The sequence below is a fragment of the Panulirus ornatus genome, chromosome 16 (assembly GCF_036320965.1).
Source record: "Panulirus ornatus isolate Po-2019 chromosome 16, ASM3632096v1, whole genome shotgun sequence".
NCBI classification, from domain to species: Eukaryota; Metazoa; Arthropoda; class Malacostraca; order Decapoda; family Palinuridae; genus Panulirus; species Panulirus ornatus.
This window is the reverse complement of record NC_092239.1, coordinates 5859795-5883319: the sequence shown is the minus strand read 5'-3', so window position 1 is coordinate 5883319 and position 23525 is coordinate 5859795. Positions and strand designations below refer to the sequence as shown.

General features: G+C 49.5%; 1 long non-coding RNA gene across 2 annotated transcripts in view; it reads right to left on the bottom strand.

Moving 5' to 3' along the window:
* Window positions 1–23525, bottom strand: part of LOC139753948 (uncharacterized) — a 150730-nt gene that overhangs the window by 125235 nt on the left and 1970 nt on the right. For both annotated transcript variants that reach the window (XR_011713788.1, XR_011713789.1), the window contains exon 2: window positions 21333–21440. This is a non-coding gene — a long non-coding RNA (uncharacterized lncRNA). The remainder of the gene's footprint in view (window positions 1–21332; window positions 21441–23525) is intronic.

The following is a 23525-nucleotide window of genomic DNA, read 5'->3' as shown; positions in this document are numbered from 1 at the left end:
CTAAGGGGGTGGGTGGGTCGATCTACACCACGCCCAGGTAGGGTCTCTCTCTCTCTCTCTCTCTCTCTCTCTCTCTCTCTCTCTCTCTCTCTCTCTCTCTCTCTCTCTCTCTCTCTCAGGATCAGGATCAGGATGCGGCGGGCATCGGGGGACGGACGAAAGACGAACCCACTCCCTCCCTTTCTCTCACTCGCCTTCTCCCCGGACGTAACTCCACCATTCGGGCACCTCAAGCACGGGTAACGAGCCTCCACGAAAGACCCCCGGATGAAACGATGCCTGTCACAGGACGAACGGATATTCCACCACGATCAAACTGGACAGGTTAGTCAAACACTATGTGGCCTGGTGGTCTCTCTCTCTCTCTCTCTCTCTCTCTCTCTCTCTCTCTCTCTCTCTCTCTCTCTCTCTCTCTCTCTCTCTCTCTTCCCCCCCCCCCCATACGGGTAAGCGGTTCGAGTCTAAGTGGAGTCAAGGAATCTCTTCGATATTTTCGGATTAAAAAAAGAACAACGACTCAAGTCACGGATTACTCCCAGATAAATGTATAGACGAAACATCTGAACATCGCAACGTGTAATGGTACACAGGTCTGTCCTGAACAGAAGTGGGTATGTGTGAGGTTCGGATCCTCTTGCCTCTCCAGTCTCAAAGACCTAATTGGTATTCAAACGATGTTTTCAAGCGCCTCTCCGACTGCGAAGATGATTTTCAAGATTAAAGGCTTTGTGTATGTATATGTGTACAGCCATAAATGTATCACGTTACGTGTATAGCCATCCAATCGTGCTTGTAGTGATCCCACAATAAAATGCTATCAAGAGATCGGGCGTGTGGGAAGGAAGCGAATGGCTCCTCCAAATACATAATAATGTTGCGAAGAGTGAATGTAGAATGACTGTAAATCTTTGAAGACCAAGATGAGCCATTCACAAGCATGTATACGGTTGAATATAGTCAAGAGAGCAGAGATCTGAGGACTGTTAGTGATGTACAACATCTTGTAATTTCTATAATAATTTTGTTCATGACGACTAGAATGTCTTTCTGTGTATATGTAATCAATCTATAATGTTGCAGTTTAACCCACTGACACGTACGAGGGTTCTATCCTACTGGAAGGGGGGAAAAAAGAGAGTATGTTAGCTAATTCAACCCATGACAAAAGATATACGAGCATGAAGACATCATACCCACGTCTCCAATATGAACGAAAGGATCCTACATAGTTTGGGGGGAGTCGATCATACACGCTACGTACCTAAAGTCAAGATACACACACACACACACACACACACACACGCACACACACACACACACACACACACACACACACACACACACACAGTGTTGCAGAGCAATATGGCTCAACATGAGCCTGCAGCCACATCTTAGCCGAGGTCTTAGTGTTGACATGAGAACCCACCCTCCAGCTCCCTGCATGTCGCATGCATATCAAGCCCCGCCTTCCACCCGCCTTCCCCTGCATGTCGCATGTCGCAAACCAAGCGGGTCATGAGCCGTGAGTGCTCACTGTGATCACAGTAAATCGCTATTTACTACCATTAAGATTCCTCGATGTCAGCCACCCACCCCGCCAGCTGTGGTGACCTTCTGTCAGCCGACTCCCTTCTGATGTCACCATCAGCTGACGTTCTCTGATGTCAGCCCGGTCGACCACGTTAGTAAAGCACATCATCACTCTTCCCCTCCTCCTCCTCATTCCTCCTCATCATCACTCTTTTCCCCTCCTCCTCCTCCTCCTCATCCTCATTCCTCCTCATCATCACTCTTTCCCTCCTCCTCCTCCTCCTCCTCCTCCTCCTCCTCATTCCTCCTCATCATCACTCTTTCCCTCCTCCTCCTCCTCCTCCTCATTCTTCTTTTTCTTCTTTTTCCTCTTCCTCTTCTTCTTCTTCTCGTGCCTGATTAGCTGATGGACAAATGACCTTGGATGGTTCCCTGTGTTTCAGGTGGTACGACGACCTCCGTGGTCGTGCTCCAGGCAGGAGGTACGACGACCTCCGTGGTCGTGCTCCAGGTAGGAGGGACGACGACCTCCGTGGTCGTGCTCCGTGGTCGTGCTCCAGGCAGGAGATACGACGACCTCCATGGTCGTGCTCCGTGGTCGTGCTCCAGGCAGAAGGTACGACGACCTCCGTGGTCGTGGCCTCACTGAGGTTCAGACACGAGGCCATTTTCCTCTGGTGAGGTTTGTACGAAGCTCTGCTGGCATTCTAGCAGAGGCTCCACTCCTCTGAGGGAGGGTCGTCGTCTTCATCATGCTTTTGGGTTTGTGTTCTTGAGAGGTTTTTGTTTTGCCCACAATGGGATTTTATACTAGGCTGGGTGTTATATTAAGGGTTTTTATATCAAGGGTTATGAGTCGTGTGGGTGTGTGAGTGTGTGGGGGGGGGGGGGTTGTTCTTGTTGTATTTATGGTTTTGTCCCGTCTAGATTCTATCATCATTTCCTTTCTTTACAGTTATCTTGATCGAGGGAGGAGGTTAAGTCATCGTGCTGAAAGGTTATCGTACGCGGTAGACGGTCGAGTTATCGTACTCGAAAAGTTATCGTACGTAGAAGGGCCACGTTTATCGTACTCGAAAGGTTATAGAGGGGGTCAAGTTATCGTGCATCAAAGGTTATCGTACGTACAGGGGCCGCGACCCTCCTCTGGTGATGGTACTCCAATCTCGTCACGACTACTGAACCATCTGAACCCAGGCGAAGCATCGACCCCTACGCGTGACACTCCTCAATACGCGACAGATCTGGTCCTCTAAAACTTCTACCTCACGAACGTCCTTAATACGACATCAAAAGAGAGAATGTACCTTATTACCATTCACAAAATTCATGGATGACAAAAAGAAAAAAAAAAAACTAGGCCAACGACAGCAAGGCCATTGCTCTCACACAAGAACCCTTCGAAAACTGTCTCGATACACGCTTCAACGCTTCAGCTTCACAGAACCCGTCGATGGGCTACTGGGGCTGACGTCACTGAGGAAAGTACACGTTCATGCACTTGTGTGTGTGGCTTTACCCAATGCCTCGCCACGCCTCACTCCCAGCGTATCATCTGCCTCTCAAGCCCAATGATACGAGCCCTGAACACGACCGACCCTAATACGACCCTTGAACACGACCTTAACATGACCCTTGGGTGTATATATGCCTTATGGCTAAGCCTCAGACCTAACCCTCAAGGGCATGACCAAAGACCCAGGATATCGTACTAACCCAAAGGTCGCGCCATCGTACACTCATAGGTCGCGCCATCGTACACTCAAGGGTCGCAACGCCGTGCTCGAAGGGTCGTCGTGCGCACCGACGCGTCGTGCTCACGGGGTCGTACCGGCGTCAAGACCCGAGCGTGGAGAAAGTGAGCGAGGTCCATCACCGGGGGAAGGTCTTCGGCCTCATGATCATCCAGTTTCTGGGCCTCCTGTTCCCCAACTGGATGACCACATTGCTCAAGACGGTGCACGGGCGACCCTCCTCCTCCTCCTCCCGTCTTTTCTTTGTGATTCAGAACCAAATCAAATATTCGTATTACACACACACACACACACACACACTCACACACACACACACACACACACACACACACACACACACATACACACATAGACGAAGAAGAGACGTAGCTAGGACGCCATTTGGTAAACATACGATTGTCCAAGACCCATATATATATATATATATATATATATATATATATATATATATATATATATAACTATCTCCAGCTGCAAGGGTTCAAGCCCCGTATCATTTGTGTGGTTCAAACGGTACGGGGTTGGAATCCTTGCTGTTGGAGGACAACATGTTTTCCACAAAGGCGCGCCTTCATTTGCACTTTATATATATATATATATATATATATATATATATATATATATATATATATATATATATATATATATATATATTCATTCGTTACGCGATCAAGCGAATGAGAGGAGTGTGGCTTGGAAAACTGGGGGACACTAGAGAGCTGATGACGGCTTTGAAAGACGAGCTGCTGGTGTCCAGTTCACATTTGCCTCTGAGTGATCAACCTCTGGTGTGTGTGTGTGTGTGTGTGTGTGTGGAAGGTCGTCACAATGCCCCGCTGATGGAATGTGACATTTCACCCCATCTCTCTGTTGTGCCACGACTCAGGCTGTTGGTGTGTGTGCGCTACCCGCATATAATGCTTCTTTTGATGCCTTCGTATGTCCCCCATGTGTGTGTAGGTAGAACTGGTGCACATTGATACTGCGTCCACAACTCTTTCTTCCCCTGATGTGACACGATGTTTCGCCCGGGGCTGCGTCTTCTGTTTTCTCAAGTCCTTTACCGTGAACCTGATGTATGTGATCAGTCAATTGCAACAGACGTATAGAAAGAGATCTGTTAGTGAACTATTATTTCTCTTTTCATTTACACTTTGTGTACAAACTCATGGTGTGTGTGTGTGTGTGTGTGTGTGTGTGTGTGTGTGTGTGGCTGCTGTCAAAAGTTGGCCAGCATGCGAGCAGGGAAACCATTCACTTTGTTACAATGATAACAAGACCTTGGCATTCTCCACACACTTTTATCAACATATCATTTCCTGTGTTTCGCTCACTTAGTACGGGTCGTATTTAAATCATATATATTTTTTCTATGTTTAATAAATCAATGCCATTACAGCGTAGTGTGCATGAGAGTTAACAGCGCAATTACACTGTAGTGTGCATGAGTTAACAGTGCTCTCACATTGTCGTGTGCATGAGTTAACAGTGCTATTACACTGTAGTGTGCATGAGTTAACAGTGCTATTACACTGTAGTGTGCATGAGTTAACAGTGCAATTACACTGTAGTGGGCATGAGTTAACAGTGTCATTAGAGTGTACTGTGCATGAGTTAACAGTGCTATTACACTGTAGTGTGCATGAGTTAACAGTGCTATTACACTGTAGTGTGCATAAGTTAACAGTGCAATTACACTGTAGTGGGCATGAGTTAACAGTGTCATTACAGTGTACTGTGCATGAGAGTCGGCAGTGCCATTACAGCGTAATGTGCTTGTAGTTAACAGTGCCATTTCAGTGTAATGCGACTGGAACTAAAATTGTGTTCATCACGAATTGTGTTCATCATGAATTATGTTCATGATACAGTGTTCTTCATGCACTGTGTTCATGAGAAACTGTGTTCATCATGAGCTGTGTTCACGATACACTGTGTTCATCATGAGCTGTGTTCACGATACACTGTGTTCATCATGAGCTGTGTTCATGATACACTGTGTTCATCATGAGCTGTGTTCACGATATACTGTGTTCATCATGAGCTGTGTTCATGATACACTGTGTTCATCATGAGCTGTGTTCATGATACACTGTGTTCACCATGAGCTGTGTTCATCATACACTGTGTTCACCATGAACTGTGTTCATCATACACTGTGTTCATCATGAGCTGTGTTCACGATATACTGTGTTCACCATGAGCTGTGTTCATGATACAGTGTTCATCATGAACTGTGTTCATGATACAGTGTTCATCATGAGCTGTGTTCACGATACACTGTGTTCACCATGAACTGTGTTCATGATACACATCGTTGCTCTTGGGTACGTCAAGCTGTGGTTGTAAACTGTTTACCTTCTCCTCCACCCCTCAAGGTCAACCTCCACCAGAAGGCCGGTGGATATTTCTGACATCTATTTTGCGACGGGTGTTAAACTGCTGGTCTGGTGGCCAGTTCTTACTGCTGCACGTGGCCAGTGGGTGGTGGCGGGGGATGTGGGTGAGGGTGGTGGATCAGCTAGTGGGGGGGTGGATTAGGTGGAGGTGGTGGTGACGGTGGTGGCAGAGGGAGGTGGAGGTGGCGGTGGAGTAGGAGGTGGTGGTCGTGGATCAGGTGGATGGGGTGGAGGTGGGGAAGTGGTGGTGGGGTGTTAGGTAGTGGTGATGGTGACGGTGGTGGCAGAGGGAGGTGGAGCAGGTGGATTAGGCGTTGGTAGTGGATCAGGTGGATGGGGTGGAGGTGGGGAAGTGGGGGGGGAGGACCTTCCCCTCCGTGAATCACTAGTGACACACCCCTCCCTCACTCCCTCTCACTCCACACAGGCTTCTACACTCTCTCTCCCTCACGATACACCTACCATACACCTCACACAATATCCGAGAGCAAACTCTATAACAAGTAACACCTGCGTTACACCCTGCCTGCTGTATGCGTTACACCCAGCCTGCTGTATGCGTTACACCCAGCCCGCTGTATGCGTTACACCCAGCCTGCCGTATGCGTTACACCCAGCCTGCTGTATGCGTTACACCCAGCCTGCTGTATGCGTCACACCCAGCCTGCTGTATGCGTTACACCCAGCCTGCTGTATGCGTTACACCCAGCCTGCTGTATGCGTCACACCCAGCCTGCTGTATGCGTTACACCCAGCCTGCTGTATGCGTTACACCCAGCCCGCTGTATGCGTTACACCCAGCCCGCTGTATGCGTTACACCCAGCCTGCTGTATGCTTACACCAAAGCTCCACTCTTAACACTCATCCTCAACCACACACACACTAGCCAGCCACCCCGCCCTCATCATGGTACATGGAACATCTCCACTTCCTCCTGCACCCAGCCATCTCCTCCCCACATCAAACACTCGTCGTCATCTTTGCAAGACAACCGACCGCTCTTCTGCACGCTTCACCCAACATGCCTCATGCTACACCCAACATGTCTCATACTACACCCAACATGCCTCATGCTACACCCAACATGCCTCATGCTACACCCAACATTGCCTATGCTACTACACCCAGTCTTCCCATGCTGGGGCAGGGCAGTTTGACTCAGGGGCTGGGAGATGAGGAGGTGCGGTGGAGAATGGAAATGGGCGGTTTAAATGGTGCTTAGTCAAGAGCTGGGAACGCTGGCAGATACAGAGAGAGTGAGGAATTCGCTGGCGACAACGTGCGTCACGCGACGGTTGGGATCGCCGGCAGAGGGAGAGGTTCGCTGGTGACAACGCGCGTCACGCGACGATTGGGAACGACGGCAGAGATACGGGGGTTCGCTGGTGACAACGTGCGTCAAGCGACGGTCAAGAACGATGGCAACAGAGAGAGAGAGAGAGAGAGAGAGAGAGAGAGAGAGAGAGAGACGTTCGCTGGTAATAACATGCGTCACGCGAGGTTGTCGACGTAAGGCGCAGTGTGTGTGTGTGTGTGTGTGTGTGTGGCTTCCGGTGTGTGCGGGATTGCTGCTGACTACTCAAGAACGGCGGAGGACGACTTGAGCAATACAATAACAACAACATGGAGTCGACACTCAGGCTTTCCGAGAATGCGGGCTGCGTCACCACCTCCCGAGAACCACATTGACACAATACTCCTCAGATGACGACACAAGACTTCATAATATGTGAGAGTGGAAGGCCATAGCAGCGTCACAGACACTCATGATGAATACTTACATCTGATATACTGTACCAACATTAATCCCTTCAGTATGACGGTACGATCCTTTGAGCACGAACGGTACGATCCTTGAGGCACGAATGGTACCATCCTTGAGCCACGAATGGTACGATCCTTTAAGCACGAATGGTACCATCCTTTGAGCACGAACGGTACCATCCTTTGAGCACGAACGGTACCACCCTTGAGCACGAACGACACGATCCTTGAGCCACGAAAAAATAAAAAAAAAATCATCAAATTTATACCCGTTCTCTGTCAATGGCGGTGGACTCCCTCCACCTCCTCCACCACCACGGGATCCAAGCCGTCCGCCAAGCAACACCTCACAATCCACCAGACACCCACCCCCTGTAGAAGGCAGCGTGATGGACACGCCATTCCTGAAATTCCTTCAGGCGTTGAAAGTTTTACCACACATCACCTGTCATTGACTGTGTGTGTGTGTGTGTGTGTGTGTGTGTGTGTGTGTGTGCGATAAATGAACGGGTCATGATGGGGCTGGATACGTCTACGCTTTGGGAAAAAGCACATGAGTGAGGGATGTCTACACAATAAAGGAAATTCTACATACCAAATTCTATGGTCAATACGTCATGCATTTAGTGGTGACGAGAGAGTTGAAAACACTGACTTGATGTAACGTTTAACGTCGCTCAAAATGCTGTAATGCTGTGGTTGACGTACGTTAAGGTGAACCTGAAGTACATAATCTCACGATGGTTAAGCAACAGTAATGAAGTCATTGACACACACACACACACACACACACACACACACACACACACACACCTAAGAGAAAGTAAACAGCTTACTATTCGCTTGTTTCGTTGGCCTGGCATTTGACCAGCCTCTTGTTAGTTAGATCAAAAGGCCAGCCCGTCATATCCCAAGGGTCGTACCGTTATGCTCAAGGGTCGTACCGTCGTGGTCGGGCTCATAGGCTTGAACTTTCAGTGATCACAGAGAGAGAGAGAGAGAGAGAGAGAGAGAGAGAGAGAGAGAGAGAGAGAGAGAGAGAGAGAGAGAGAGAGAGAGAGAGAGAGAGAGAGAGAGCATTCCATATTTGGGATATTGATGCAAACAAGAACGAACACAATCAATTCACTTTCAGTGTGGAGAGGAAAAATAAAAACTGGTTGTGAGCGAAGGTCAGTATGACCCCTGTGTCACGCGGCGACTCCTTGGGGGGAAGATAATGCCATGTATGTGGTCCGGCCGGAGCCACAGCCTCGTGCCATACCATATGAGGGAGACCTGGGGCAGGTTGGCCAAGCACCAGCCAAGGCCTCCTACACCTGGTACCTTGTCCTCCTCACCTTGGGCTCCACACGTACGGCAATCAGCGCTCAGATACAACAGTAATTCCGACACATAAGGGCTTATTGTGGGTTCATATTACCCGTGCGAAGTCGTTCGAGGCAAGTAACAGACCAACACCTAGAACAAGCTTGCCTATCCGCTGGTCGCCATGACAACCATCTACACGGGCCATTACTGGTTGTCGACACCCTTCTCAAGTACGACAATTCAGCCCCGTTGAGTACGATAGCTCGACCCCCCTCCTTCAGCTTGTGGTTCCCTTAGTACGATAACTGAACCCATGAATACGATAGCTCGACCCCTCCCCCTTCAGTTTGTGGTTCCCTTAGTACGATAACTGAACCCATGAGTACGATAGCTCGACCCCTCCCCCTTCAGCCTGTGGTTCCCTTAGTACGATAACTGAACCCATGAGTACGATAGCTCGACCCCCCCCTTCAGCCTGTGGTTCCCTTAGTACGATAACTGAACCCATGAGTACGATAGCTCGACCCCCTCCTTCAGCCTGTGGTTCCCTTAGTACGATAACTGAACCCATGAATACGATAGCTCGACCCCCCCCTTCAGCCTGTGGTTCCCTTAGTACGATAACTGAACCCATGAATACGATAGCTCGACCCCCCCCCCCCCCTTCAGCCCGTGGTTCCCTTAGTACGATAACTGAACCCATGAGTACGACAATCTAACCACTTGGGTACGACGACTTAATCACTCGAGTACGACGGACTTACTCCTTAGGCAGTGGTTTCCCAATCTGGAAGGTCGTTTGGCAATTTGAGGAGAGTCGTGAGGTTGGTTTCAAAGTTTCCTGCAGCTCGTGTGGAGAGTGACTTTACATGGATCAATATTGCTGTCTTCGCATGGTTTGTAGTGGCACACGAAACCGAAAGTTCCCCAGTGCACTTTCGTGTAATAATCACATCATCAGGGGAGATACAAGAAAAAAAAATATAACAGTCAGCGAGGAAGTGCTAGGAAACAGACGAAGAATGGCCCATCCACACACACACGCATACACCATGTTTATACATAGGTGTTCCCGGTCCCAGCCTGCCTCTGGTCTCATAGCGAGTGGAAAGTCACCTTCGGCGAGGCTGTCATCATCGCCAGTTGACGGAAATGGAGTAGAGAATCTCTTCGAGGAACTCCTCGCTCCAGGGGCGTCCATCACCTCCCCCTGCTAACGCCACAGCCCTTCCGTCTATTTTATTCTCAGAGATTATAGTTATTCTGGAATGGGGTGGGATGGGATGGGGGATGGGATGGTGGGGGAGGCGTCATTAAGCAGGTAGCTACGTGAGAAATGGAGTAGACTCAAAACAATACTTTTGGGAAACCACTAGCCCGTCCTCAAGTTCGATGACTTGATCCAATGAGCACACGGACACAAACCCCCCCATGAGTAAGACGACTTACATACATAGCCCTCTGGGATACGATGACTCTAGTCATCCTCGGAGCCAAGAGGTGGTTAATTCGTCGTCCTCAAGGAGGGCATTAAACGTCGTCAGAAGTACGTTGGGTAAATGAACGGGGGGGCAGCTGGACTCCCTGGGCGGGAGCGCTGGGCCAGCAGGCAAGGTTAAGCTCAATTTACCATGTTATTTCCTGTTGGTTCTGTTGTGGGCAAGGTTCGGTTACACCGTATCCTTTGTGGGCCGACACGCCCTCAATTACCTGCAGTGTCAGCTTGCACCTGCAGTGGTAACTTGCACCTGCAGTGTCATCTTGCATCTGCAGTGTCACCTGCAGTGTCAACTTGCACCTGCCGTGATAACTTGCACCTGCAGTGGTAACTTGCACCTCCAGTGGTAACTTGCACCTGCAGTGTCAACTTGCACCTGCAGTGTCACCTAGAACTTGTTGTGTCAGCATGTTATCCAGTGTCAGATTGGACAGAACTGTATTCTCATCTTGTACCCAGTGTCAGCGTGCACATGGAGTATCAGCTTGCACGTATAATGTCAGCCACCTTTCACCCATAGTGTTAGCCTTTCTGTGGCTGGGGTGTCAGACTGCAACTGTAGTGTTTGTTATGAGATGACTTCCCGTACTTTGCCAACTAGTTGTATTGTTAGCCTACAACCTGCATTTTGTTAGCCTGGTAGCTGTACCCTCCGGTGCCAGCCTACACAACTGCTAGTAACCTGTAGTGCTACCTCGCATCAATACTAATAAAACTATGGTGTTAATCTTTCAGATTACAACGACGTCCTGTCACCAAAACAGTGAAGCAACACGTAGTTGTCATACATGGAGATGTCATGCACAGAGTGAGGGGCCTACACACAGCGAGCCTGTAATGGCCAGGAGCCTGCAGATGGACGAGGTTACACGGTGTTGGAGACTTTGGAATAACGGGAAGTTCTGCGCGCGCAGCGGGCGGGCAGGCAAGTCATGTCTCCCGAGTTGCCAAGCACATACTATAATGGTGATTAATGCCGACAACGCTTACCCGTTATTTCTTACTAGACACACCATGATATTAACAACATTACTCGTGCATGCGTAAATTAATTTGACAACGATAAGAAAGGTGGGAAAGATTGTGAAACAGGATAGAAAAAAAAGAAGGTCGACTGGCATCTGGGGAAGGCAACTGCCTAACGTTCATTCGTTTGCAAGGACGTAGCCCCCACGAACAGGCTCGGCATTAGCCAGAACTAATGCCCTTAGCCACGTACGACTACGTAGTAAGTAATGAACTCGGTCCGGGAGGATGGTGGCAACGGCTTCCCTGCTGCTGCCGAGATCCGCAGGCAGGGAGCTAATGGGGGAGGGGGAGAGGGAGCCATTTAAGTGCTCATGCACAGGCTGCCTGCCTGCTGCATCGCCTCCAGGATACACGTTAACTGCTGTCTGACAGCTGCTGTGTTCTTGCCAGCCAACACCACACACACTGACCACGCCAGCCCAAGCCACCGAACCTGCTGTGTGGCGGTACATGAACCACCAGACCAGCTGTGTGGCGGTTCACGAACTACCAGACCTACTGTGTGACGGCTCACGAACCACCAGACCTAATGTGTGACGGTTCACGAACTTACCAGACCTACTGTGTGACGGCTCACGAACCACCAGACCTGATGTGTGACGGGTCACGAACCACCAGACCTAATGTGTGACGGCTCACGAACTACCAGACCTACTGTGTGACGGTACACGAACCACATTCAGGAGGGAAAAACATCGTCTCTATCATTTATCTTCTCATCTTATTTTTCCATATTTACAACTGTTATATTCTCATGTTCTTAGGCCGGTCTGCTTAACTTTGTTGAGCCCACACTAAAGGGTTGTCGTTCCGTCATGCTCAAGGATGGTACAGTCGTGCTCAAGGATGGTACAGTCGTGCTCAAGGATGGTACAGTCATGCTCAAGGATGGTACAGTCATGCTCAAGGATGATACAGTCGTGCTCAAGGATGATACAGTCGTGCTCAAGGATGGTACAGTCGTGCTCAAGGATGGTACAGTCGTGCTCAAGGATGGTACAGTCGTGCTCAAGGATGGTACAGTCGTGCTCAAGGATGATACAGTCGTGCTCAGGAGGTCAACATGTAACGACTATACATAAGGACACAAATACAGTGCTTCCATCCTCATGTACCCATGTATCCTGATATCTCTGTATCCTAATACAGCCCCACGGCTGCAGGAGGTGGGCGGCTGAGTGGTGGGAGTCACACACGAAAAAAAAAAAAACTTGTTGTTAAGGTTCCACATTTTCCCAGTAGCTGTTGGGAGAGCATTACCCCTCTCTCTTGTACTTAGATTGGATTTATGTACTTGTGGAGTTTAAAGAACTTCTTAGCGGTTTTAGAAGTGGTTCTCGTAAAATGGTTTCGTTGTGTCGATGGCGCCTTGGTAACTAGAAACGAGAGGGAGAGAAAGAGGAAGGAGAGAGGGAGGGAAGGAAGGAGAGGGGCTGCGACATTCCTTCTCTGGTATCGCTGACACCCTGAAACCACCGCCTGGAGGCCGATCTTCTTGTGGTTCCCACACCAAGGTAACATGACAATACTGGATGCCACTTTTTTTTTTCTTTTTTTTCCTGTCACTCACCACCAGCGTGGTCTGAAATCTCCCCCCCCCCTTACCCCTTCCCCTCCTGACAATAATCGAAGCCAAGTACTGAAAAAGATAAACAAGAAGTTATTTACCGAGCCAGACCACACCCTGCAGGGGGTCTGGTTGAGGTACTACCTTCTTCTTCGCCTTTGTGTTGCGTCTGTAAGGGACCTCCCCCCGACCCCCCCTTAACCAAGTGTGGGGGGTGACTTATTTCCTTATTGAAGTTATTTCCTTATTTACCTCAATTCCACACCCACTGCGGCAGTGTGAGGAGTGTTGAGGAGTTTCAAGAAGTGTTTTGCGGCGGTGCACAGTTCCCGAAGCTGAGGGAGTCGCTGAATTAGTTGACAAGGAGGCCCACACGCGGGGCGTGGGAGGCAAACATGTATGTGTACCATTGTTGCTTGGTTCCTTAGCCTCGTGACCAACGACGGCCCGACCCTTGGGTATGATGAACCTGGACTTTTGACCTGACCAGCTCCTTAGACCTCTTGGCCACTATGGGCCGGCCCTTGGGTATGATGAACCTGGACTTTTGACCTGACCCGCTCCTTAGACCTCTTGACCACTATGGGCCGGCCCTTGGGTATGATGAACCTGGACTTTTGACCTGACCCGCTCCTTAGACCTCTTGACCACTATGGGTCGGCCCTTGGGTATGATAGGCTAGGTTTTGACCGAACCCTTTAAGAGTCAGGTCTAAAGGCCAGACCATCATACCTAAGTGAGTGGCGGCTCCCGACACCAATGGATTGAGCCTCAAGGCTGGAGAGAACCCGAAGCCGCCATCCAGCCCTTCCCCAGAACGTCCATGTGTTTCACCCAACTGACGGGTTATTCCCACGTAAACACTACCCTCAGTGGGTGAACTTTAAGCAGATTATATTTTCTGTAATTATCATCATTCATCATAATGTGAGCAGCCAGAACAATTCAGTGATAGCATATCAGAACGTATATTCATTCGCTCATGGCAGGTCTGATGGTGCGTAAATGCCCTGGCTGAAGCCCTGGCTGAGGGTTGTCTGTCTGGCTGAGTGGATTGGCTGAGGGTTGTTTGGCTGGCTGAGTGGCCTGGCTGAGGGTTGTTTAGCTGGCTGAGTGGCCTGGCTGAGGGTTGTTTGGCTGGCTGAGTGGCCTGGCTGAGGGTTGTTTGGCTGGCTGAGTGGCCTGGCTGAGGGTTGTTTGGCTGGCTGAGTGGCTTGGCTGAGGGTTGTTTGGCTGGCTGAGTGGCCTGGCTGAAGGCTTGTCCGGCTGGCTGGCTGGCTGAGGGCTCGTCTGGCTGGGTGGCTGGCTGGCTGAGTGCGTGTGACTGTGTTGGGTACAGCGGAACACTACCCAGCCACTGGGGGGGAGGGCGGGCTGGTGGGGGGTGCCAGCTGGGTGGAATGAGGATTATGACCACAGCTTCTCTTGTCCGTCCGGCACTATCATGGCTACTATACCCTCCCTATGGCCACCACACCATGGCCAAGGCCGACAAACTCTCCCCGTGGCCCCCCAGACCCTTACCATGGCCAACAGATTCACCCCAACGCCATCAGATTTTCCCCATGGCCACCTCCCCATTTCTATGACCAACAGGCCTTCCCCAGGGCCACTGCATCATTCCATGGCCACCAGACCCACTCTGTGGCCAATAAGCCCTTCCCAAGGCCATCGGAACTTCCCTATGGCCACCACACTGTTCCCATAACCACTAGCCTTCCCCATGGCCAACAGACCCTCCCCATGGCCACCTTACTCTTCCCATGGCTACCAGACCCTCCCCAAGGCTACGAGACCCTCCCCAAGGCTACCAGACCCTCCCCATGGCAACCAGACCCTCCCCATGGCTACCAGACCCTTCCCATGGTAACCAGACCCTCCCCATGGCAACCAGACCCTCCCCATGGCTACCTGCGCTTCTCAGTGGCCACCTGATCCTCTGCATGACCACCTGGACCTCTGTGGCCACCTGATCCTCTCCATGACCACCTGGACGTGCCTATAGCCAGCTGGGGTCCTGCGTGCCAGCTGGCTGGGCCAACCACCCCACCCACACACACACACACACACACACACACACACACACACACACACACACACACACACACAAAGCCTGGATGGCTGCCGTGATGCCAGTGTATGCTGGCCACACCATCAGGCCTTTCATCAGTGGCATTTCCTGAGCGGCCGCTGGCCGTGGCCAGGCTAACTCAATGATTGGCCCGCCGCCCTGCCACCACCCAGCCCTCCTCCTCATCTTCAAGTGATGGTAGTGATTAATTCATTAACCTCTTTGGCCACGATGGTGCAGCCCTTGAGCACGACGGTACGGCCCCCTGAGAACAAGAGTATGACCCTTCGGCACGATAGTATGGCCCAGCATGGCACACTGGCATGGTGGCACGAACCCTTGATGATGATGGCACGGCCCTTGATCACGATGGCACGGCCCTTGAACACGATGGCACGGCCCTTGATCACGATGGCACGGCCCTTGAGCACGATGGCACGGCCCTTGAACACGATGGCACGGCCCTTGAACACGATGGCACAGCCCTTGAGCACGATGGCACGGCCCTTGAACACGATGGCACGGCCCTTGAACACGATGGCACGGCCCTTGAACACGATGGCACGGCCCTTGATCACGATGGCACGGCCCTTGAACACGATGGCACGGCCCTTGAACACGATGGCACGACCCTTGAACACACACGATGGCACGGCCCTTGAACACGATGGCACGGTCCTTGAGCACGATGGCACGGCCCTTGAGCACGACGGTAAGGCCCTTGAACACAAAAATATGACCCTTTCGCAAATGGCACGGCTCTTTTGCACAATGACACGCCCCTTGAGCACAAGGGTATGGGCCCTTGAACACGAAGTTAACACTACGCGACTACCCTTTGACCTGACCCTTGACCCCGCCTCACTCATTAACTGAACACAAGACTCCAGTTCTTCAGGTCTTCACGAAACATCCCTGACCATCATTGTGTGTGTGTGGTAGACCGAACAACAGATGATCACTAGCAGCGACAGATGATCACTAGCAGCGACAGATGATCACCAGCAGCAACAGATGATCACTAGCAGCGACAGATGATCAATAGCAGCAACAGACGATCACTAGCAGCAACAACAGATTATCACTAGCAGCGACAGATGACCACTAGCAGCGACAGATGATCACTAGCAGCAACAGATGATCACTAGCAGCAACAGATGATCACTAGCAGCGACAGATGACCACTAGCAGCGACAGATGATCACTAGCAGCAACAGATGATCACTAGCAGCGACAGATGACCACTAGCAAACAACAGATGATCATTAGCAGCGACAGATGGTCGGTAGCAGCACCAAATGGGACTACAATGGTCCACTAGACAGGGAGCCAGACGAAAAACAAGGCCAACCAGAGAGTCATGTCCTGTGTGATCATCCCTCACACTGTGTACTGCTGCTGAGCACCGGCCAACAGCAGACACAGCAGCAGACACAGCAGCAGCAGCAAAGGTGGATGGCACTGGGAGTGACAGAGTCAGGATGTATTAAAGGGTGTTAGAGGAAGAGACATGTTCGAAGGCATCAGAAAGGTAGTCAGGGTGCATTCTGGTTGTACCAGTGGTATGCTAGCCAGGTAGCTGGGTTCTGGTTGTACCAGTGGTATGCTAGCCAGGCAGCTGGGTTCTGGTTGTACCAGTGGCATGCTAGCCAGGCAGCTGGGTTCTGGTTGTACCAGTGGTATGCTAGCCAGGCAGCTGGGTTCTGGTTGTACCAGTAGCATGCTAGCCAGGCAGCTGGGTTCTGGTTGTACCAGTGGTATGCTAGCCAGGCAGCTGGGTTCTGGTTGTACCAGTGGCATGCTAGCCAGGCAGCTGGGTTCTGGTTGTACCAGCGGTATGCTAACCAGGCAGCTGGGTTCTGGTTGTACCAGTGGTATGCTAGCCAGGCTGAGGGCAGGTTATTCGTGAGTGGGACGAACCAGTCGTTAAGTGCACCTGTGCCTGGCCGAGTCTCTATCGGCTTACTGTGACGCAAGGCGAGGCAGGCGACGTCGTCCAGGAGCAGGGAAGACCTCGGGCTGTGCGTCCCGCCCTCCACAAATAATACCTCCCCTCAGAAGCGAGACACCTTCACGCTCCACGAATCTTATCCAGGACTAAACACGTCTATCCGACTATATTTCGTCAACCTACGAAAGAGATCGTGTGGGAGAGTACGTAAAGCATCCCATAAAACAAATGAATGTCATCATCCCTTTGAGCCCAACAGGCCCCTCTCACGAACCTTCTGAGATGTGTCCCACACTCAGCCTTCTATACCTGCACAAAGGGAATTCTGAATAAAAAAAAAGAAACACGAAATTAACCCCCGCCTTCAGGAGTCTGCATCTCCTCGTTTACATACGAGTCGACGGCAAGGGCCCTCAGACTGGGTGACGAACACAGGAACTCTTCTGCAGTCACCCCCTTCAGCACCTGATGCCTAACAGTACCTCCCTAAGCCTCACCTGCACACCAGGCGTTACCAAACACAGGGCTACACTGATAACTTGAGACCGAATCTGTACAATGTCTCGAGTCCCTTTCTGTTGTGTCACTGCCAGTTTAATTCAACTGTGATTTTAACACGACCATCTTAAGTGGTCTAAATGTACATAGACTTTTTTTAAAGCGCTGGTGGAGGGTACATGTCTTAGGGTATGTGGGAGGCAATACTGATCTCCCAGTGGGTACAATACATCAACAAAGGCGGGAGTCAAGTGGGCCGGAGTTGGCCCAGGGACCCTGAGGGCCCTCTTCCCGTCAGAAAAGGAAGACCAGCATTAATGGTCCTGGGTTGATATAAAGCAAGGCAACTCGCTTGCTACAAGTTTCAGACCACCAGGGCTCGTCTGGGTACGAGGACAAACATTATAATCAGAGGTGGCAAAACATCACTGATTTGTGTATACAACGTCCAAGGTGAACGTCAACTGGCAAGTGATACAGTGGGGGTTCAAAAGGGAGTTTTGTAAGGTACCTTACAAACATGGTACATGATCAGCAGGATACAGAGTGATACTGAAGGTTACATACGAAGATCTACTTCAACAGGCAAGTGTATGATGTATATAGAAGCATATCTTGACATTGTAGGAGGCCGGTACATAGCTAGAGGAAGGAGGAGGTAAGCACCCAGGGTGCAGTTAGACTTGTAGTACATCTGTTGTACACATGGGTGACCGCAGGGTTCATGTATGGCCTGCGACACAGAGGGTCCACTTCACATCTGAAGATGGCGTTTCTTGTGTACTCTACAGACCCAATATATGAACCCTGTTATTTTTTTGTAAACTCATGTCCCATGCTACTGGAGTTGTATTCATACTCCTAACAATAATGGTGTTCTTACCTTTCTAGTGGGCCCACTTGAACACCCCTCCTCTGCTATTGCACCATACCCACTGTATGTTTTATCCTTGCCTCCACCTATCCCCCAAGCCATGCACCCGGCACCCATGCTATCCCTGATATGCTTTGTCTGAATCGAAAAAAAAAGATTTTAAATCGACAGACACAGAAATTTCAAGGAGTTAAATGTCGAGGAGACGACCTGAGGGAGTCGTCAGAAGTGTCACAAGCCGACGGAGGGGCGGAAGAGGGGTCGTCTGAAACATGTAAAAAGTGAAGTGTGTAGTGTGTCGGGGGGACGTGAGAAGTGGCAGGGCTGGAGGAAGGGAAGGAGGGGTGGAGGGTAGGAGAGAGAGAGAGAGGGGTGGATATACAACAGCCCGGGTTACCCTACCAGTAACACAAGACGAGTGGCCCTCCACTTCATTACTTCTGTTTATATTTACCCCACCACCACCCTCCTCACTCACGTATTTCCCTCCACGACATAGGTACACATGTATCCCCACTGCCACCATTGTATCATCAGCCCTCCTAATGTATTATGCGCCCCGTATTACTTAGCAGAGTCTAATTACATCTCTAGCTAAATAATCAAGAACCCTTATGAAAGTCTGAAAAGAGGCAGATAAATACTGTCGGGTTTTATTTATACACGGTAGGCTTCTGGCGTAGGCCTGTGCCAGTGGGTTTGGAAGGGCTGGCCAGGAGGGCCCCGTGACACGCCAGGCCAAAGGTCAAGAGGAGGAGCCCCCAGCTGGCTGCACGCCACACCCACCACTCTCACCACCTTCTCTCACTCCCTACACCCACTCTCACCACTCAGACCATCAGTATCCATAATTCAGCAGGCGTACTTAGGGCGTCAATCTTCTCGGTGACAGCGACGGATTGAGAGCGAGGCTTCAAAAACACGGGCAACACAGATCACCTGATTGATAAGTACCGGGGAAATGTTAGCTCAGGGCGAACTGCTGCGAGTGGTGCGGGATTAGGAAAGGTGAGGTGAATGGAGGTATGGTGGTATGATGCAAGCAGAATTCCCATGGTGCTGATGCAGAAGACGTGGCGAAATAGGGAAGTCCTGTGGTGCTGGTGCAGAGGCATGAGGTGAAGCAGGTTGTATCGTCGGACTCCGGACACTGAAGAGTCGTGTATGAGAAGTTCCGTGGTTTCGTTACATACGTGGTGTGGTGAGATAGGAGTTCCATCGAAGAAGTTACGAGGATGCCTGGTCTCATGGAGCATATGCAGGAGGGAGGAGGCGTTGCCGTGGTCCTGAATCAGTGGGCAGTTGCTGAAGTTGTGCCGTAGAAGGCGTGGTGTCGAAAACTCCAAAGCTGAGGCTACTGTGAGATATGTTCCTTGGCAATGTTCCACAGGAGTCCTGCCAGGGAAGTCGGGCGCCAGAGCAACTTGGGGCTGCTCCCGAAGAAGGCCGTGGGAGATGAGGTACCACTTGTGTGGGCGTGGTAGCCTAGTTTACTGACGCTGATTTAATGAGGGCATTGACCGGTGGGAGGCTAGATGCCGGAGGATAGCCTAGTTCGATGGCAATGTCGCCCTATCTGCTCACTACCTGGAGAGACATCAGGCAGGTCAAGACGACTGGATTATGATTGCAGGTCGGGTGTCGGTCGAGCCGAGTGAGTATGATTTCATCAGAACCACATACGACCACAGGAGCTTTGTGCAATGTCGCCAAGAGGAGGAGGAGGAGGAACAAGTCATGGGAACCAGGTGAGTGTCAGACAGATGATGCATCCACAAGAGGAAAATAAAGTAATTGCTGTCTTGCATACAACTGTTTCTAACAGATGACCTGAGGATTCCTTATTTTTACGGTACCTTCTATGGCTGTACCCTCACCCCTCCACCCACCACACCACCTGACAACCTGACCCTGACCCCGCCAACGATCACCAAACAACACGGTCACATTGTGCCCGTCCTCGCCAGAATTTCCTTGGAGAGAAACAAGACGGGAACGAACCGAGTCGGACCATGTGCACTGTAACGTCACTTTAAAATACAGTGAAAGGCTACACAGGCGGTGAGGAGAGTAGGGGGAGCAGTGATATGTGCCCCTCCCTCAACCAGGCCTCTCCTCCCCACCACAACCATATGGAAGGGAGTTCACAACGATGACCTAACCTCAGTTCCTCTGGGAAAGGATCCTATCTCACCAAGTTATTGAGAACAGACAACACACAGCCCAGCCGGATAGGCCGGATGAATTTCACTCACAAGCAAGGTCGGTGTATATCACGCCCGGCATCATGCGACCCGCTGAACATGACATCTGGTCGTCGACGGGAGTTTTTGTCGAAGCCAAAGACACAATCTGCCGGGCGGGTGTAGTCTAGCGACGGGTGTTGTGGGACTCGGTCCTTGGTGACACTATATTCATCCCGTCACCGTGACAGATAACAGCGACATCAGCTGACGCGTTGGCGTCTCATACCCTTCCTAGCCCTTGGGAAAGGGCTCCCGTATGTCCCTCTGGCAGAACGACAATCACCAACGAAGTTGCTGAGAAAATTGTAATCATTTTCTCAACTTTTACGAATATGTTTCAGAGGAGGAAAATGTCACTGGGTCGTGAATAGGGCTGATCCAGTCTTGTAGGTTATGTTGAAAATCATGATACTCGATCAAAGTTATAACACAAGGCAAGGTTCTCGGCCAGGGTAATATCAGGTATGTATATTCAATAGTTAATAATAATGATAATAATAATAATAATAATAATAATAATAATAATTTTTTTCTTTTCTTTTAAACTATTCGCCATTTCCCGCGTTAGCGAGGTAGCGTTAGGAACAGAGGACTGGGCCTTTTTTGGAATATCCTCACCTGGCCCCCTCTGTTCCTTCTTTTGGAAAATTAAAAAAAAAAAAATTAAATATTTTCCAAATAATAATAATAATAATAATAATAATAATAATAATAATAATACAAAAAAAATGTCAAAAAAAAAAAACATGACCCTCTTCCATCCCTGTTTATGTTGCCGTAATCATCCTTACCTCACTTTACTCTGGAAGAAACTAATATTGTACGACACTCTCACCTACCTCGTCACGCCAAGCTCCCTTAACTTGCAGGTTTGTCACAATGGGTCAACGGCACGCCATGGCCGCCGCCCCCTGCTCTGTCGCGGGCCACACCCGGACACAAGGCACCTGCAAGAAAGTTGTGACACTCAGGCCATGGCAAGAGGACGCAGGTATGGTCCTTACAATGCATGAAACACTACTGAATTATATCAAATCTGTTATCATTAGCAAGTCAAATATATCTACAGGTCATACACGTCCATGGAGTCATGTTTAAGAATGATGATATAAATGCAAACTATTAAATAATCATATAACAACTCGGCTGAGGTCACAGAACCTTCCACACAGATCTCAACTCAATTATCCACGGAACACACACCCGAGTCTAACGGTCTCCATCTACATACACCCAGCCAGCACAACACGCCACCATCCAAGCCGCCGTGACCACAAAAATTTTCCCTCGCTGCAGCTGACGATCTCTTCCGCGGTCTAATGAATGTGCCATTCTTAAAAATGATTTCTTCACGCGACATACGTCTCCTAACATCCTCATATTCATATCTGCCCTTCTCACTCCAACTATACGACGTTACCCATGTCTATTGTTCTCATCATTCACCTTCCTAACTCGATGAGAAATCCATACATAAGAGGTGGGACAAGCACTCCGTCATACAAAACTTATACGATACACTCAATTTCTTTCCATGCACCACTGAATTTATGTGCACCTCCAATTTTCGTCTGCGGTGATTCAGTCTCCTCTTTACCATCCTTACTGATCGATATTCCTAAATACCTGAACTCAACGATAGTTCCCAATTCCTCTCTTTAAACTATACTGATACCACATCGCATCTGCTCATATCTTTCAGGAACAAGAACATATCTCTAACCCGCCATTAACTGTCAACATGCTCCTCCTCAACACACGTTAGAACGACTTGCGTCCTACCACACTAGTTCAGCCAAGAGAACAGTAACGTGTACATGCCACAACGGTGGTGACGTAATGCACCAAGAAAAACATCAAACAACCATGGTAACAACGCCACACACAGGCCTGACGCACTACCACCCTCATCCCACACTGCTCACTCATCATTCCACCATACGTTCTCACGCCCACCACCTCTATTGTTTTAGCTGTCGGCAGTATCCAGGCGGTTTCTGTGTACACTGTACAGTAGACATTTCTCACTTAGAGTCCCTCTCCTGATATTAACTTTATCTTAAGCTTCTTCTATACCTACAAGCGCTCCATACTATCTTTTTTTTTAGCTAATTCCCCGAGCGCAAACATCTGGAATACATATCCTCTTCCCATAGCCTACCGTGTTCTTCACCTGCAACTGGTTTCTTATCTTTGTAACGCCATCCTAGCCCATACCCTTCCATATAGGATCATCAATTCGTCTGTAAAATTTTTCATTACTTAGCTCTCATTCACATTCATACGGCGGGAAAATCTCAGCCTCTGTCCAGTCATAAAGCACACACGATCAGTGTGTCATGCTGCCATGCACACTTTCTTAAACCATTCAAATGCGACCTAAACTTCACTCTCCACGATCTCGCTTTTACCACTACACCCCAAGCTTTCACATCACGATTCCAACAAAATTAGGTTCCCAGGTTATGATAGATTAGGCTGTTAGGTTAGATGATATTAGGTCAAATTAGGTCGTTGTGTTAGATCTATCAGGTCATGTTGGGGTGTTGGGTTAGATTAGATTAGGTTAGGTTTGGTTGTTGCGTTAGGTTAGGCGAGGTGATATGATACTATATTTCCTGAAAAAAAATCATTTGGACAAACGATTACAAGAATATAAACCAACAATACTTAGACAATAATTAAACCACCAGTACAAGATAATATTACATTTTAAAGAAGCACAGTACAGAAGAAAATGTCATATGATCCTTTACAAAAGCAATGGCGCTATAAGAAAGCATGTGTATACAACAACTGGCTAGAATTCAAATAATGTTTCATAAAGGACATAAGCAATAGCCTAACCTAAAACGATTCGCTAACATTTCAGGAAAAAATATCAAGCTCTTTCTTGTAATATCATTTTTGCCATGAAAATTTCATCGTTCCAGTATCACAAGTATCGTGTCCCATTAATCTAAGTAGGCTAAGTAACAGTTAGAATAGAATAGTTATCGACTCAAGCAACCATCCCTGTTTTCTGTGAACAA